We start from the raw sequence: 18,016 nt of genomic DNA, 5'->3' as shown, positions 1-18,016 counted from the left end.
CTCCCCCAGTAAATCCCTTGAACAGAATTCCTGTCTCAGGCTCTGCTTCCAGGGAGTACAACTGAAGACACAATTTATATAAATTAAATACATATGTACAGCAACACACATTTTCAGGAATATACATCAATAAGAAGGAAGCAAATTCAACACATTAGAATCATTGCCATGGTGGTAAATAGGTATAAAAGAGAACAAATAAATAAATAAAGTAAGAGAGGGCTTGCATAGACCAGTGTGGATGCTATGACATGAATTGAAGGCTGAGAATAAATCTGCCCTGTACACCTGAAATCCAAACAAGAGGTAGTTAGTAAACTTTCATGAGCAAATGTATTCAGGTAAGGGCTGAGATTATTTTATCTCTAGCATTTACTTATTTTTTAAATTTATCTTTATTGTTGAAAGTATTACAGATGCCCCCCATATTTTTCCTATTAACCCCCTTTACCCTGAACCCACTCCCCTCCCTAGGCCTTCACCACACTATTGTCTGTGTCCATGGATTATGCATATATGCATATAAGTTCTTTGGTTGAGTATTCTTTATCTCCCAAGAGGTTAACCTGAAAATATTAGGAAAGGGAAAATACCAATTAGTTTGTATGGATCTGGGCCAACCCTATCTCTAGTATTCTAAATTTGAAATTTGTAAATAGTGTTGAATTTATTACTTAAACCAGGTTCTATATTTTCCTCTCCCTGTTTGGTAGCCATCTCCCTTTGTCAATCAACCTTTTCCAGGAATAATTTGAATATTTTACAATATGTATCAAAGCTACCAGATATCAGACTAAGTTCTTCCCTTGTGACAAGTCCTAAAAGTATTTTGTAACAACACAAACACATAAAAGCAGAGAAACACAATTTTAAGCTTGTTCCTCCCCTACATTTCATACCAACTCTGCACTCTTAACTCTCTCTCACTTGCACATGCTCACTTCCTCCACCCTGGGGATGGTCATGTTCATGTATGGGAATTACTGCCCTCTCAATCCCTTGTGTCATTTTCCATTCTAGGATTTGTTTCTATTCCAACATTAACCTGAAAATTTAATTTGTTTTCCTAAGAAACATTGCACATGGTTGAAATTCAGTCTTACAAGTCAAGTAGTCTGGAATTCGCTACTTTGTATCATGTACACTTTTCTTTATTTCCCTCAACACCCTCAAGTAAAAAGTACAAATCCTTAGTGCAAAACAGAACACTTTACTGGCCATGAGAGCAGCAAATGTCCTGGGACCAGTTTGATCAACTGTACCAAGAGTTCCCAGGACAATGATTCATCTCAGGCACAGCTGACCACTCCTGAAAGGCCTGATCCTTCTTTCCTCTCATCAGACACCAGTAGACAGCTGGGAATACCTTTTGGGAAGCAGGAACAGTGAAAACGTTCATGTCTCACTCCTTTCCCTTCTTAATCTCTATCCTGCTCTGCCCTCTTATCCCAGAGTCACTCTTAGCCAGATCTTCCTACTGTGCCCTCTTGGAACATCTGTGGAATCATAAACAGAGTGTCCTCTGTCCTAACTTCTTAACTAAACATTTCATCTCCCACCTTTCTGTATAGAAATTGGGTTTTCTCATCAGACATCATGTTCCCTGTGGCTTCACAGGGGCAGACAGCACCAGCTCACTTCTCCAGACCTCCACACCTCTCTTTGACTTTCACAGTAATGTCTTCCTCTTCGAGGTTTTCCCTCTTTGGCAATACCCTCCTCATCTCTTGGAAAATAGTATGGTACCCATCCTTTAGCATTTCTCCACCCCAAGATCTGATGTCATCCTGAGTAATATCAATGTCCACAAGAACTACACAACACCTTGACCTCTTTCCTTGATCTTCTCATTGGCAGGGACCCACATATCCAGTTCCCCCACAGGAACCTTGGACTCTAAACAGGCACCTCCAAGAACTAATGCTTTGGCACCATAACATTTGCTCCTGCCAGCTCTCTGTTGCAGTTACTCCTTTTTCTGTTCCTTAATTTTCTGGGTTCTCCAGTCCCACAACTCCTCCACCTTATTCCAAGCCATCAATCCCTCCTCCTTTCATTGTTTTCTTCTCAAAAAATAGCCTAATACTCAGTTCTTCAACAATCACCTGCCAACATTCTCAACTCCCTTAAACATCATCTCTCCATAACACCCAGGTGGCAAAAAAACCTTTACTGGTATTTTAATATTTTTATTGTTTTATTCCAATATTTAACTTGGGATACAACATGGTATACTTATCTGACATGTTGCTATTTAACTGTTAGGTTTTATTATAGTTTACTAATGTTTATGTTATTTTTCCATTTATTATTTATTAGAATTTTCTTAACTCTGCTCTGTGTAAAATACCATGTACTTGAAAATGCTGTTGCAGAGCAGATGGTGGGGATATACAAGTAAGATAGTTTGCAGCTAAATTGCTAGCCTAGCCAATGATTCTAAACTACGCACTTCCCTTGCTTTCAGCATGGGAAAAAATAGCTATTTTTTAACTATACATTCATAATATTTTACTTCTCATTTCCTTTTATAAATAAAGTGAGGAGTTGAGGGTGAGAATGAAAGAATTGGGTAGGAGTCAGTTGCAAGAAAAGTCATCTGCTTTGTGTCCCTACCTTCACCCCATCAGCCCTACTTGGTACACGCTTCTATTCAGGGCCACCACAAATGGTTGTGCTAGTTGCACCTTGCAAAAGGGCACCTGTCAAAGTGGTGAGTAGGGGCTAGAATTAAGTGTGTATGCTCTGCTCTGAGTTGGAGGAAGAAGTGTCTTTTCTTATTTCATATAAAGACATAACATAAAGTACCCTTCCCCATTCCCTCCAGTGCTGAACCTCCAATTCAAAAACAAGCAATACAAATTGTTTCAGTCAAACTACTGCTGATGTCTTGCTCTTCTCCCCTTTTTCCACTCCTTTTACTCCAGAAAAAGAATTACCAGAAGAAGGGACTATGTTTAGTGTCTGGAGTCAGACATACCTGAATTTGATTCCAGCTCAAGTGCTTATGCACTAGGACCTTGTACAAATCACTTGACCACTTTGAACCTCAGTTTTCTCATCTGTAAAATGAATGAGTACTATTTATAAAGATAAAAGGAGATGAAGGAAGTGAGACCCCTAGTACAGTGCTTGGCACATAACAGGTACCTAATAAATATTTGCACTTAAATAACAAGCAAGATGGATGGATGGATGGATGGATGGATGGATGGATGGATGGATGGATGGATGGGTGAATGGATGGATGGATGGATGGATGGATGGATGGATGGATGGATGGATAAGTGGATCAATGGATAAATGGATGGGTGGATGAATGGATGAATTAAGCAAAAGATAGTTTTGGATATTGCCAGTCACTCTGCCTTTAAGAAGTGAGTGATATATGATCTGCATCATCAGAGTAATGACATTTCAAGTGATACTCCTAAAAAACCAACAAGGGAGAAATTTTTTTATAAATGACCTTTATTTCTGAAATTTCCTTTATTTTGCTTGGCCAAGGCAGGATTACTGCTAGATAAAAAAAAATATCTATATCCTGGGGAATTACCAATCATTCAAGTCTCTAAAATTTACATGTAAACTCAAAGACTTTATATATTTCATGAAAAAGTCAATTACTAGCATTGTAGGTGGCTCAATTTTATTAACAACTTGTTTACAGTAACATCCTAGTTATAAGAAAACACTACTTTTCCCATTTACTGATATATAGAAGGGGAGAGTAAAATGATATGAATTAGTTACTAGCAGAACATTAATAAATGAGTTAAGTTAAAGAGGGAGATAAACTCTTCATGTTTCATACTTGTTTCTATAAAGGACTTTTACAATTGTTTATTCATTGAATTTTAAGTGCTGAACAAGTATAGATGATTAAGTTCCTGAATAAAAATACAGCAAAGGCAAGTATTGGCAGAGTATGGCAATGGGATTATAGCAAAAATTGTTTAAACTATGAAATAATTAGTGCCACATTTAGATGTTTGGCTTTAACAAGTCTCTCCCTCCTTGTCACATACACACAGATACACACACACACAGATATGAATGTACATAGACATTCAACTATACATGAGGAACAAAGAAAAAAAATTGAAAAACAGACTCTACTTTCTAAATTAATGTAATATAATAGTTAATATGATTTAAAATACCTTATCAATAAAAAGAGAGTGAGTCTACTTCAACCAAAATTCTACAAAATGACATGTTGGTGTTTGTCTCTCTTTTAATAAATACAATCAGTCAAAACCAAGATCTGGTGTTCTCCATTACAGAACTAGACACACACCTAACCCAGAAGTCAAGGAAGCAGAAAGAGGACTGAGAGGAAGAGAAAGCAGTGGCAGGCCTGGTTGCTGCCCCATACCAGCACCGACAACAGGAGTGAGCTGCATAGCACCTGCATGGACCTTCTGAATGCATAAACAATATGGAAGCTGCTGCTTTTGCAGCCCCAAATCTTGCAAAAACATCTCTCTTGTGGCCCACCTCAATTGAAAACATATAGTGAAGGAAATTCTGAGAAATGAAGTTGAGTCTAGCCAAGTTGACACATCATAAAGCCACCATAGTCCACCTCCTGGCAACATATCAATACCCCCATATATTCCTTTAAATCATATTTAACTTCCAACTAAAGACAAGAGCAAAGTCCTGCTGAAAACTAACATGATACAACTATCCCATGTACATCTGAAAAGAGCATGTGATGTCCCTTCCCCATCTTTGAGGGTTGTTCATTCAGCTCCTGATCATGGTAGGGTGAGGGCTAGTCTTCTCCTAATCATTCAGTTTAAAGAGGTCTCCAGCTCAAGGTTTCCTTCTCCCAGAGTCTGGAAATGGCATATGATACTGCTACATCTCTGCTTGCTTCCTCAGAGTGCTGGGGCAACACACCTGCAGGGGTATTGCTGCTGTGAGTTTCCTGTAATAAAAGCTCCTCTGATATGTGCTCAAAGGATCACTTCCCCTTATTTGCTCAACGTCTTCAATATCTTCTTTCAAAATCCCCAAAATTGTCTATTTCCTGATTGTTCACTAAAAAGAACTTAAAGAATTGTTCCCCTGGTTGCAGAATTTATACCTCTAGCAACTCAAAGACTTTGCAATCTGAGTTTCTGATATTTTCCTTCTGAAAATTGAATTTCTTTTTTTTATCTCCCTGTAATATTACTTTCCATAGAACCATTTTTTCATTCATGGTGTGTGTGTGTGTGTGGTATCGATCCTCATAAAAAATTAGGCCACTATTGGAGCAAAGGACTGGATTTCTCTCAGAAGCTAATTTTTTTTGTAAGTAGGATTTTTTATTTTTTTTTCTTTGTATTAATTTATCTTTATTATTGTAAGTATTATAGATGTCCCCTTTTTTCCCACATTGACCCCTTCTAGCCCACACCCACTATGCCCCCACCCCAGTCCTTTACCATACTATTTTTTGGGTCTGTAGGTTATGCATATCCTATATAATAAAGAGGTAATATGCAAATTAACCCTCATGCCCTCACAAGATGGCTGCCTATGTCCAGGCCGACATGGGGGTTAGTGAGGGACGACCAAATGACTGAACAGCAGGCTGCATGGGGTGACCAGGCCAGCAGGGTGGCTGTGAGGGGCGACTAGACCGGCAGGGGAGGCAGTTGGGGTGACCAGACCAGCAGGGGGCAGTTAGTAGCTACCAGGCCAGGATCAGGCCTAAACTGGCAGTCGGACATCCCCTGAGGGCTCCCAGATCGGAAAGGGTGCTGACCAGGCTGAGGCACCCCCCCGTGCATGAATTTTGTGCACCAGGCCACTAGTATGCATATAAGTTCTTTGGTTAATCTCTCCCACCCACCCCTGCCTTCCCAATTCAAAATATGTTTTGAAAGCACTCATAAAACTTATACCAAAAACCAAACAATCTAATTAAAAATGGGCAAAGGAAATGAATAGACACTTCTCCAAAGAGAACATACAGATAGGTAATAGACATATGAAAACATGTTCAACATCATTAATCACCAAAGAAATCTAAATTAACACCATAATAAGATATCACCTCACACCTGTTGGAATGGTTATCATCAATAAATCAACAAACAACAAGTGCTGCTGAGTACATGGAGAAAAGGGAACCTTGTGAACTGTTAGTGGGAATGCAGATTGGTACAGCCACTGTGAAAAACAGTATGGAGTTTCCTCAAAATATTAAAAATGGAACTGCCTTATTACCCAGTGATTTCACTTCTGTGTATATAGTCAAAAGACCCCAAAACACTAATTTAAAGAACATATGCACTCCTATGTTCATTGCAATGTTATTTACAATAGTTAAGCTATGGAAGCAACCCAAGTGCCCATCAATAGACAAGTGGGTAAAGAAGAAGTGGTACATATATACAATGGAATATTACTTGGTTATTAAACAAACTGACCAACAAAATAAGACCCAAAGCATGGAGGCAGGGAACAGACTGACATACCTCAATGTGGGGATGGGGGAATGAGAAGAGATAAACCAAAGAACTTATATACCTACTAGAGGCCCAGTGCACCAATTCATGCACCGGTGTGGTCCCTCAGCCTGACCTGTGGGGATCAGACTGAAACCGCTCTCCGACATCCCCCAAGGGGTCCCAGGTTGTGAAAGGGCAGTTCTCTGGTGATGCACCCCAGAATCGGGCTCCTTCCTCTCTGGTTGTGGGTGCAACACCTGAGAACTGCAGCTGCCACGTCACTGCATCTCAGCAGCTTATGCCTTCAGTGTCTGACCCCTGGTGGTCATCGCTTATCATAGCTACCAGTTGGACAGTCAGACGGTCATGTAGCCTTTTATATATATAGACTAGTTGCCCGATGCACGGATTCATGCACATTGAAAGGAAATTAATTAAAAAATATTTTAATATCTCTATTTGCCCTTTCTCTATAATAGAAGTGCCAACTGAATTCAGGATCAACAATGACAGATCAAAACACACATGCAATTGGCACCAGCAAGAGCTTTATATGTATCAAACATGCGTGAGTCAACTTAGCCTTTTATATATATAGAATAAACTTGCTTAATTAGAACGGCTTTCTGATTTAGCTAAACTTTTTCCAGCCCAGTGAAGCATCCCAACTTCTCTTTCAGATAATTGTCAGCAACACACCAGTAAATATCAACATGAAGCAGATTATTATTGTAGATCACTCAGGGAGAACAAAGGGTAAAATGTTTAACTGCAGCAGTGTTTGACTATATTCTGTGCAGTGTAAAAACCTGAAGTCATTTTCAATGTCCAGAATTTCTTATTTCTTTTAAGTCAAGTCAAGTTTCTAAACTTTCTAAATCTCCATTTTTCAGCTAATGAAAAGAAAATAAGATTCCACCAAGTCTCCTATCTACCTACTCCAGAACTTCTGTGAGGATCAAATGAGATGAGGCACGGGAAAATGTTTCACAGACATTTGGTGTAAAATGTTTGCACCTGGCTATAAAGCAAGTCATGTTCCTGGGCTGAAGAAACTCCAAGGAGGCTAGTCACTAGGGAGAGGAAGCCGGGCATTGCTACATGATGTCATTACCTGGTGCCCACAGCAACCATTTCTGGGCTGGGCTGGGCTGTGGGCCACATTTTGCACCACGGGGTCTCAGCAGCATTGACTGCAATTTTGTGGGGTATCACTCCAGGGTGGTGGCAGAGCCTGTGTCCCACTTGGGGGAAGCTGAGTGTTGCTTTGTAGGCACCAGGTCCGCAGTGCTATTTCTTTGTAAATGGCCAGTACGCATCACAACAGCTCCTGCATTGAGCATCTGCCCCTTGGTGGTCAGTGCACATCATAGTGACCAGTCAGATGGTTGGAGGGAGAATTGGCATATTAGCCTTTTATATAGAGAGACTAGAGGCCTGGTGCACAAAAATTTGTGCACTCAGGAGGGGGGTCCCTCAGCCCGGCCTGAGTCCACTCGCAGTCTGGGACCCCTCAGGGGATGACCACCTGCTGGCTTAGGCCTGCTCCCGTGGGGATTGGGCCTAAGTTGGCAGTCAGACATCCCTCTGGCAGCCCAGGAGCCCTCGGGGGATGTCCACTTGCCAGTGGAGAGCAGGCCTAAGCTGCAGTTGGACATCCTTAGCACTGTTGAGGAGGCAGGAGAGGCTTCTGCCACCACCATTGTGCTGGCAGCCATCAGCCTTGCTTGTGGCTGAGCAGAGCTCCCCCTGTGGGAGCACACTGACCACCAGGGGACAGTTCCTGCATTGAGCATCTGCCCCCCGGTGGTCAGTGTGTGTCATAGTGACCAGTGATTCCCAGTCATTCTACTGTTAGGGTCAATTTGCATATTACCTTTTTATTATATAGGATAGAGGCCTGGTGCATCGGTGAGGGCCTGCTGGTTTGCCCTGAAGGGTGTCCCGGATCAGGGTGAGGGTACTGCTGGGGTGCCTGGCCAGCCTGGGTGAGGGGCTGATGGCTGTTTGCAGGCTGGTCACACCCCCTTCAGGGTGGGGGGTCCCCGCTGGGATGGCTGGCCAGCCTGAGTGAGGGGCTGATGGCTGTTTTCAGGCTGGCCACAGCCCCTTAAGGGTGGGAGTCCCTGCTGGGGTGGCTGGACAGCCTGGGTGAGGGGCTGATGGCTGTTTTCAGGCTGGCCACAGCACCTTCAGGGTAGGTGTTCCCTCTGGGGTGCCTTGCAAGCCTGGGTGGGGGGGTTGAGGGTCGTTTTCAGGCTGGCCATACCCCCTTCAGGGTGGGGAGTCCTGCTGGGGTGCCTGGCCAGCCTGGGTGAGTGGCTAATGCCTGTTTGCATGCTGGCCAAGCCCCCCAGTGGGGACCCTCACCCCATGAGGGTGTGGCCATCCTGGGTGAGGGGCTGATGGCTGTTTGTAGGCTGGCCAAGGCCTCCAGCCACCCAAGCTCCCAGTGGAGGCTGGCTGAAAGCAGGTATCTGGGATTTATTTATCTTCTATAATTGAAACTTTATTGCCTTGAGTGGAGAAAGTTAGACCTGCTTTCTTCCTCCATCGCCAGGGCAACCAAACCTCCTGCTTGCTCCAGCTCGTGGCTGCCAGCTGCCATCTTGGTTGGGTTAATTTGCATATAGTCACTCTGATTGGCTGGTGGGCGTGGCTTTGGGCATAGCAGAGGTGCGGTCAATTTGCATGTTTCTCTTTTATAGATTAGATATGCATAGCCCATGGACACAGGCAATAGGGTGGTGAAGACATGCGGAGAGTGGGTAGGGGCTGGGAGGAGGAGGGTAAAAGAGGAAAAATGGGCATCATCTGAATACTATCAACAATAAAATATATATTAAAAATAATAAATTGTATATATCGACAAGCTGAAAAAAAAGAATGAAATCTTACCATTTGCCACAACATGGATGGACCTAGAGGGTATTATGCTAAGTGAAATAAGTCAGTCCAAGAAAGACAAACACCACATGATTTTGTTTATATGTGGAATCTAATGAACAATATAAATGAACCAATGAAATAGAAACAGAATCATAGGTGCAGAGGACAGACTGTTGCCAGAAGTGATGGGGGTGGTGGACTGGGCAAAGAAAGTAAAGCAACTGAGAAATACAGATTGGTAGTTACAAAATAGTAATGGGGATGTAAAGCAAAAAATAGGAAATATTGTAATAACTGTATGTATGCTTCAGGTGGGTATTTGAAATATCAGGGAAACAGTATATGGAGTATGTGATTATCTAACTACAATGCAAAACACCTGAAACTAATACAAAATAATAGTAAATGTAAACTCTATTTTTAAAAAATTAAATTCTATCTAATAACAATGGAATATGCAAATTGATCATCACTTCATGACAAAGATGGCAGCGCTCACAGACAATAAGGAGGGAATATGCAAATTGACACGACAAAGATGGCGGAGGCCAGTCCGGGATGCTTGCGTCATCGCCATGGCAACAATGCAGGCGTTCCGTCCAGCCCCAGCTGCTCCTGGCCACTGGGCAGCATGCAAAGGTGGAAGGCAGCTCCAAGCCAGAGCAAAGGCGGACAGGCGCCTTCGGGCCAGAGCGAAGACAGTGCTGGCAGTCAGGGGAAGGACGGCCTATTCTTGCATGAATCTTCATGCATCAGGCCTCTAGTGAATTAATAAATGCCTTGACCAGGTGGTTCAGTTGGTTGAAGCATTGTCCTGTACACCAAAAAGTTACAGATTTGATTCCTGGTCAAGGCACATACTTTGGTCGTGGGTTCGATCCCCAGTAAGGGCACATACAGGAGGCAACCAATGGATGTTTCTCTTCCTCTCTCTCCCTTCCTCTATCTCTAAATAAAAAAATTAAAAAAAATTAATACAAACATACCCTTGGGTGAGGATTTTAAGTAAGTAAGTAAATAAATAAAACACAGGAAAACATATGCTTTGTATGAAAAATTTTAAACTAAATAAGTTGAAGTTTTAAACTCTAGTGAGAGATTTACCCAGAGATCAAAACTTACTGGTCTATTTAAAGTGCTATTTTCCTGTTGCTTATTGATTCTAATTTCCTTCTTTTTTACGTGCAAAGTACAAACTACTCTACTAATCTTGACATGTTTAATTGCTCTCTCTCTCTCAACACTGGACTCAGGCTAAAATCTATTCATTTTATTTTCCTCTATGACTTGGGGACAGAGTGCACAGCTGGAAGTAAAATGAGGAATTATCATTATGACAAAAAAGATTATAAAGCTGATCCAAGAGATGAGAAGAATTCTAAGAATAGTTACTCGCCTGATTTTTAAATAGTCATGTCTATCCTCGAGTGATTTTGTTCAAGAAACTTCCTCTTTGCTTAGTTTTTACCAATATTTTGTACATTTTAATGAAGGAACCACTATAGAACAATAATATTTCCCTTTCTTAATAATTAACATTGTTACATCATATTAGTAATTAAGCATTGAGCATTATAAAAATATGAATTTATAATATAAAAGCATTTTTATGTCATTAACAATAGTGTTAAAAAATATAGTGGTACTATGCTAGTTTCATGTAAATTAGCCAATGTAAATGCTATTATGATATCCATTTTATATATGAGGATACAGGGCCTGGAAAGGTAACTTGCCAATAAGTGGCAGAAACAGTATTACAAAACAGACAGTGTAGCTCAAATCATTCTTGAGTACTGTGTTCTACCATGTAATAACACCTCAAAGTTTACAAAATGTTATCACATGATCTCCTTGGCATTTTGAAGGCAAAGCTGCTGAGACTCAGGAAAGTTAAATAATCTTTTTAAAGTCAAACAGCTGAGACATGATAAATTTGGGAAAGGAACACAATCTGTATTATTTCTTCTCTACTGTGCTTCCTATGAAATAATTTAAAATCATCAATCATGAAATGCATGGCAATAGTAAGACTTGAGCCCTGGCTGGTTTGGCTCAGTGGATAGAGTGTCGGCCTGCAGACCAAAAGGTCCCGGATTTGGTTCCAGTGAAGGGCATGCACCTTGGTTGCAGACTCCTTCCTGGCCAAGGCCCTGGTTGGGGCTCATGCAGGAGTGCAGGAGGCAACCAATCGATGTGTTTCACTCACATCAATGTTTCTCTTTGTCTTTCCCTCTCTTTTCTACTCTCCCTAAAAATCAATGAAAAAATAAAAACAACAAAAAAAATAGTAAAAATTATTTTCTTGTTACATCACACTATTACCTTTAAAATATTCAAATTTATTTATTACATTTAGTGCTTATTGTGTGTGTGTGAGAAAGAGATATTTGTTCTCTAGTAATGCATGAGTACCAGTTTGGTAATTAAAACTATATTAGATTGGCTCTGTGGTGTTTTCTCCATAAATATATATTCTCCTTTTTCTTTTCTCTCCTATCTTTTTTTCTCTCCCTTAGATATCATTTGTGCTCTCTTTTCTCTCCCCTAATTATCTTTTCTTAGGTGGTTGCTTATATTGGGGTTATCGGTGCTATGAGTACATTCATGCTTTGTTCTCTTTGGGTCATGTCTTGTTAAAGTGAATATTTTGGGATTAGTGTTCTACATTCTATTTTCATCTTTCCTTTAGCATCCTTTAGCATCTACCTCAACATTACCTTTATGCCAAAACTCTCTTCCTCACTTTTCCCCTTTTGTTGTCCTGTTTCTCTTACCCCATTCCTGCTTTAGATTTTCCCTATTCCTTATTTTTCACCCCGTTAAAATTTCACCCTACTTATATATCTAATTACCAATCTCCTGCTCTAAATCCATATACACCTCTCTCTTCTCTTTCTTCACTATCCAAAGTTTTTTCCCCCTCTCTGTCGTTTTGTTGTTGTTTGTTGATTGTTGAGTATATTGGGGTTTTTTAATGCTTGCTTGTGAGATTGTTTTGCTTTTACTTTTTATTTTTCTGTTGGTTTTTTTTCCCAGTTATTTTTTATACTTCTGTTTTCCCTCACCTCGCTTGATATTAGATGTTGTTTGTAGTTTGCATTCATCTCCAGGGATCTGTTGCTGGAATTTGTTGGGATTAGTGGCTGTTCTATTGGAGTTTTCTCCCCATATAAATAGTTTATTCCCCTCTTCTATTTCATTCTCTTTCTTTTCTCTCTTACTTTTTTTTTCCTTTTCCTAATTTCATTTTTGCACTCGTTTTTTTTTCTTTTTCTTTTTTTTCTTTTTCTCTTCTCTCTTCTTTATCTTCTAATTCTCTTTGATCTGGTGGTCACCTTTATTTGGGGTTATTAGTATCGTAAATACATTTGCGTTCTGTGCCTTGTGCATTGTGCCTTGTTGTGTCATATTTTGTGCCTTTAAATCAATGCAGCAGAGAGAGAACTACATAACCAAACACCTGGAGAAGGGAGATCATGGGGAGAAAAAGAAAGAGCCCACATATGAAAGAAAAACAGGCATCACCAGAAAAGGAAGTAAACGAAATGGAGGCAATGGAGGCAAGCAACCTGTCAGAGGAAGAATTCAGAGAAATGGCCATAAGGTGGATGAAAAGAAAGGAAGATAAATTCAACAATATGTGTAAGAACCAAGAGGAAATGAAGAAGAACCAAGAAGAAATGAAAAATGACTTCACTGCTATAAAGAATTCAATAGAAAGCATCAACAGTAGACTAGAAGAGGCAGAGGACTGCATCAGTGAGCTAGAAGACAAGGTAGGAAAAAGTACCCAAGCAGAGCAGCTTCTATAAAAAAAATATTAAAAAGCAGGAGGAGAGCCTAAGAGAACTTTGGGACAACATGAAACGAAACAACATCCGTATAATAGGGGTGCCAGAAGGAGAAGAAACTGAGCAAGGAATAGAAAACCTATTTGAAAAAATAATGACAGAAAACTTCCCTGATATAGGGAAGAAAAAACTCACACAAATCCAAGAAGCTCACAGAGTCTAAAACAAAATGAACCCCAAAAGACCGATGCCAAGGCACATTATAATTAAATTGCCAAACACCAATGAAAAAGCAGGAATCTTAAAAGTGGCCAGAGAGAGACAGAAAGTTACTTACAAATGATCCCCCAACAGACTAGTGACGGATTTCTCAACAGAAACACATCAGGCAGGAAGGAAATGGAATGAAATATACAAAGTCATGCAAAGGAAGTGTCTGAATCCAAGAATACTGTACCCAGCAAGGCTATCAATCAAAATTGAGAGTGAAATCAAGAGCTTCACAGACAAAAAAGGACTACGGGAGTTCATTACCACCAAACCAGCAATGCAAGAAATGCTAAAGGGTCTGCTGTAAAAAAAAAAAAAAAAAAAAAGAAAAAAGAAGAAAAAAAAGAAAGAAAGAAAGAAAAAAAACAAAGAAGGAACAAACAAGCATCTACCAACAATAACTTTAAATGTAAATGGATTAAATGCCCCAATCAAAAGACATAGGGTAACTGAGTGGATAAGAATACATGACCCATATATCTGCTGTCTACAGGAAACCCACCTCAGAAAAAAAGACACACATAGACTGATGGTGAAGGGATGGAAAAAGGTTTTTCAGGCGAATGGAAATGAAAGAAAAAGCTGGGGTAGAAATACTTATATGTGACAAATTAGATCTCAAAGTGAAGGACATAAGAAGAGATAAGGAAGGCCATTTCATAACACTAAAGGGAGCAATCCAACCAGAAGAAATAACTCTAGTAAACATATACCCACCCAATATAGGAGCACCCAAATACATAAGAAAACTTCTGGAGGAGATCAAGGGAGAGATTGACAGCAATACAATCATAGTAGGGGACTGTAACACCCCACTATCACCATTGGACAAATCCTCTAAACAAAAAAATCAGCAAAGAAACAGCAATCCTAAATGACTCACTAGATCAGACGGAATTAATTGACATCTTCAGAATATTTCACCCCAAAGCTACAGAATATACATTTTTCTCAAGTGCACATGGGTCATTTTCAAAGATAGACCATATATTGGGTCACAGAAGAAGTCTCTTCAAATTCAAGAAGATAGAAATCATATCAAGCATCTTCTCAGATCACAATGGCATAAAACTCGAAATCAACTACAATAAAAAAAATCCAAAAAAATCAAACACATGGAGACTAAATAGCATTCTATTAAACAATGACTGGGTTAACAGAGAGATCAAAGAAGAAATAAAAAACATCATGGAAACAAATCACAATGAAAACAAAACAATCCAAAACCTATGGGATGCAGCGAAAGCCGTCTTGAGAGGGAAGTTCATAGGTCTACAAGCCTACTGCAAAAAATAAAAAAAACAATAATAATAAATTACCTAACCCTACAACTCAAAGAGTTAGAAAGAGAGCAACAAGAAAAGCCCAGTGTAAGCAGAAGGAAGGAAATAATAAAGATCAGAGTGGAGATAAATGACATAGAGACCAAAAAAACTATACAAAAGATCAACAAAACCAAGAGTTGGTTCTTTGAAAGGATAAACAAGATTGATGAACCTCTAGCCAGGCTCAATAAGAAACAAAGAGAAAGGACCCAAATAAACAAAATCAGAAATGAAAGAGGAGGAATAACAACAGAGCCCACAGAAATACATAGGATTGTTAAAAAATACTATGGACAACTCTACTCTAACAAACTAGACAACCTGGAGGAAATGCACATATTCCTAGAAATATACAACATTCCAAAATTCAATCAGGAAGAATCTAAAAATCTCAATAGGCCAATAACTATGGAAGAAATTGAAGCAGTTATCAAAAAGCATCCAGCAAACAAAAGCCTGGGGCCAGACGGCTTCACATGGGAGTTTTACCAAACATTCAAAGAAGAACTAAAACCTATCCTCCTCAGACCATTCCAAAAACTTCAAGAGGAAGGAACACTTAGAAGCTCATTCTATGAAGCCAGCATCACCCTAATGCCAAAACCAGATAAAGACAACACAATGAAAGAGAATTACAGAACAACATCCCTCATGAACATAGATGCCAAAATCCTCAAAAAAAATCCTAGCAAATCAGATCCAGCAGTACATCAGAAAGATCATACACCATGACCAAGTAGGATTTATCCCAGGGATGCAAGGATGGTACAATATCCACAAATCAATAAACATAATACATCACATAAACAAATTGAGAGATAAAAACCACATAGTCATATCAATTGATGCGGAAAAAGCATTTGACAAAATCCAACACCCTTTCTTGATAAAAAATTTCAGCAAGGAAGGAATAGAAGGATCATACCTCAACATAATAAAGCCATATATGTCAAACCCACAGACAACATCATAATCAATGGGCAAAAACTAAAACCATTTCCCCTATGAACAGGAACAAGACAGGGATGCCCCCCTCTCACCACTCCTGTTCAACATAGTACTGGAAGTACTAGCCGTTGCAATCAGACAAGAAGAAGAAATAAAAGGCATCCAAATTGGAAAAGAAGAAGTAAAATTGTCATTATTCATAGATGACATGATACTGTACATAGAGAACCCTAAAGACTCCATCAAAAAATTATTAGACTTAATAAATGAATTCAGCAATGTAGCAGGATACAAAATTAATGCTAAGAAATCTATGGCATTTCTTTACACCAATAGTTAACTTACAGAAAGTGAGACAAAAAAAGCAATTCCATTTACCATTGCACCAAAAAAAAATAAGATGCCTAGGAATAAACTTAACTAAGGAGGTAAAAGACTTATATGCAAAAAACTACAGGACACTGAAAAAAAAGAGATAGAGGAAGACATAAATAGATGAAAGAACACACCGTGTTCATGTATTGGTGGAATCAACATCATCAAAATGTTCATACTACCCAAAGCAATCTATACATTCAATGCACTCCCCATTAAAATACCAATGGCATATTTCACAGATCTAGAAAGAACTCTCCAAAAATTCATCTGGAATTAAAAAAAAAAAAATCAACCTCGAATAGCTGCAGCAATCTGGAGAAAGAATAACAAAGTAGGAGGGATCTCAATACCAGATATCAAGCTGTATTACAAAGCCACTGTTCTCAAAACTGCCTGGTGCTGGCAGAAGAACAGACTTATAGACCAATGGGATAGAATAGAGAACCCAGAAATTGACCCAAACCACTATGCTCAATTAATATTTGACAAAGGAGGCAAGAACATAAATTGGGGTCAAGACAGTCTCTTCAATAAATGGTGCTGGGAAAATTGGACAGATACATGCAAAAAGATGAAACTAGACCACCAACTCACACCATACACAAAAATAAACTCAAAATGGATAAAAGACTTAAACTTAAGACGGGAAACCATAAAAATACTAGAGGAATCCACAGACAGCGAAATCGCAAACATATGCCAAAGGAATTTCTTCTCTGATACTGCTCCTAGGGCAATGGAAACTAAAGAGAAAATAAACAAATGGGACTACATCAAAATAAAAAGCTTTTGCACAGCAAAGGAAACTATCAACAAAACAACAAGAAGGCTCACTTCATGGGAGAACATATTTGCCAATGATATCACTGATAAGGGTTTAATCTCCAACATTTACAGGGAACTCATGCAACTTAAAAATAGGAAGATAAACAATCCAATCAAAAATTGGGCAATGGACCTAGATAGACACTTTTTGAAAGACATATGAAAACACGCTCAAAGTCACTCATTATATGGGAGATGCAAATCAAAACGACAATGCGTTATCATATCACACCCGCCAGAATGGCTATCATCAACAAATCAACAAACAACAAGTGTTGGAGAGTATGTGGAGAAAAAGGAACCCTTCTGCACTGCTGGTGGGAATGCAGACTGGTGCAGCCACTGTGGAGAACAGTATGGAGTTTCCTCAAAAAACTAAAAATGGAACTCCCATTTGACCCAGTGATCCCACTTCTAGGAATATATCCCAAGAAGCCAGAAACACCAATCAGAAAGGATATATGCACCCCCATGTTCACAGCAGCTCAATTCACCATAGCTAAGATTTGGAAACAGCCTAAGTGCCCATCAGCAGATGAGTGGATTAAAAAAATTTGATACATCTACACAATGGAATACTATGCTGTGGTAAAAAAGAAGGAACTCTTGCCATTTACAACAGCATGGATGGAACTGGAGAGCATTATGCTAAGTAAAATAAGCCAGTCAGAGAAAGATAAATACCACATGATCTCACTCATTTGTGGAATATAGAGAACAGAATAGACTGATGAACAGGGACAGATCCAAAGACAGAGAAACAGCGATCAGACTATCAATCCCCAGAGGTAAAGTAGGGGAGGGTGGGGGTAAGGGGAAGAGATCAACTAAAAGACTTGTATGCATGCATATAAGCCAAACCAATGGACACGGACAACAGGGGGATGAGAGTATGAGTGGTGGGGGGAGTTGGGGGTTAATGGGGGGATGAGGACACATTTGTAATACCTTAACCAATAAAGAAATTAAAGATTAAAAAACTATATTTTAAGAACAGTGTTTCTTTCTGATGTATCACAATTATTTATAAACTAGAGGCCTGGTGCACGAATTCGTGCTCTGGTGGATCCAGTCGACCCACTCCGATGGGGGCCAATCAGGGGTGGGGTAGGCCAGGGCAAGGGGCCACAATTGTTCC

The sequence above is a fragment of the Myotis nattereri genome, assembly GCF_964212035.1.
Source record: "Myotis nattereri genome assembly, chromosome: 3".
NCBI classification, from domain to species: domain Eukaryota; kingdom Metazoa; phylum Chordata; class Mammalia; order Chiroptera; family Vespertilionidae; genus Myotis; species Myotis nattereri.
The sequence above is the reverse complement of the archived record's forward strand: the minus strand, read 5'-3'. Positions refer to the sequence as shown.